The following is a 1769-nucleotide window of genomic DNA, read 5'->3' on the forward strand; positions in this document are numbered from 1 at the left end:
TAGGACTTTTGCACTTAAATCCCAGCTGAACTCCCCATGGCCATTTAGCTCTTCCTTTTAACCCTTGTTTGCTGATATCTGAAAACATACTGATTTGTGTTCTGGTTGGTTCATCAATGACATAGCATGGAATTATCTGAGAAGAGAATCCCAATTCAGGAATAGCCTAGATCAGATTGGCCTGTGGAAATATATGTTGGGATTGGCTTGACTGTTAATTAATGTAAGAGAGCCCATCTTAGAGTGGACAGCATAATTTCCTATATAGTGCTCTTACTCTCTAAGAAATAAGTAATAACAAATAAATCTGCCTTCTAGTCAGCAAGCAACAACCTCCTGTTACCCTTCTCTGGCTGTGAAATGAATTCTTTAGTCTGAGACATTGCTTTGTGGCCTAGCAAGTAAATACACATTAAAGTTTTTGCCTTGAGTTCCTACTTTGACTTTTTCTCAATGATGGACCATAACCTGGATTATAAGATGAAATAAACCCTTTATTCCTTCAAGTGATTTTTTTTTTTTGTCACAGCAACAGAAATGAAACACAGACAACTTGTGTAATTAATTCTCCTTCAACCTTTTTGGCAGATGGAAAGTAAAGAGTAGCCATTTTTAATCATGCTGTTCCCTTTGTACTTTGCTCAGTGTCTGGGCCAACACAGGTGCTTAACTGAAATTTACTGAGTAAAGGTGCTGACACACCAATATTTGACTTCCATCATTTGCATTTTTCAGTTGAGTGAACTTGGGGCCATGACTTGACTTTTCCATGGCTAAATCTGTCCTCTGTCAGATGGAGGTGACGATGCACACTACCCTTACGGGGTTGCTATGAAGATTAAGTGATGTAATTAATGTAAAAACTGGCACTTAACACAATGCCAGGCATGAGGAAGGAAATAAATGTTTGAACACTTACATTAATCTTCAGCTATCACATAATTCATTTCAAAAGCACAGTGGCTTTCCTGGGCTTAAAAGCCAATATAATGTTTAGTTTAGCCCAGACTAATGCAAAGTGAAATGGAGAAAGAGAAGGGTTTACGTTCTGGCCAAGCCCAACTGTTATCTAAAGTCCATTGCTCATTTTGACAAAGTCATCATTACTTTCTTAAGTGACAAAGTCTATAAAGACTTAGGGAAGAAGGATTGCCATAGATTTGAGGCCAGCCTGGACTACATAGCAAAATCCTACAATCAAAACAGCAATTAAACAAATGATGTGCTTAACATAAAAGGTTAGTTGCTTCTTCTCTGTCTCTTTGACTTTCCCCTTCAGAGACCCTCCATCATTTTTTTGATGATTTTTTTTTCTAGATGTATCATTAAACTTCAGTGAATGAAGCATTAGGAACCCTACTTTCAAATAACTGAATTTGCATCTGTTGCTAAGAAGACCAAGATTCTATGATCTGCTTTTTGGTTTACATTTGTTACCAATGTACTGCTGATGCTCTGGCAGGGCAAGGGATGTTGCCTCTGTGAATGCAAAACAGAGCAGGAGTCCCACCTCACCCTAGGCACTGGGAAAATGTTAAGCATTGTAAAACCACTCTTCGAATCTGTTAAAAATCATTATTAGTATTAATGATATGTTGTGAATGTTTGTGTTGCAAGTATTCCTTCAGATATTTGTTTTCTTGCAAATAAGAAAAGACATTGGGGAATAGGGTAATGTGTCTCCCCGGTGAGCAGCTATTAGACTCTTTGTTGCTATCCTGGTTGCCATGAGCAAAGAGACTGCGAGACAGATTACCTTCATAGCAACA

Source organism: Psammomys obesus, unplaced genomic scaffold (assembly GCF_907164565.1).
Source record: "Psammomys obesus unplaced genomic scaffold, mPsaObe1.curated_primary_1811, whole genome shotgun sequence".
Lineage (NCBI taxonomy): Eukaryota > Metazoa > Chordata > Mammalia > Rodentia > Muridae > Psammomys > Psammomys obesus.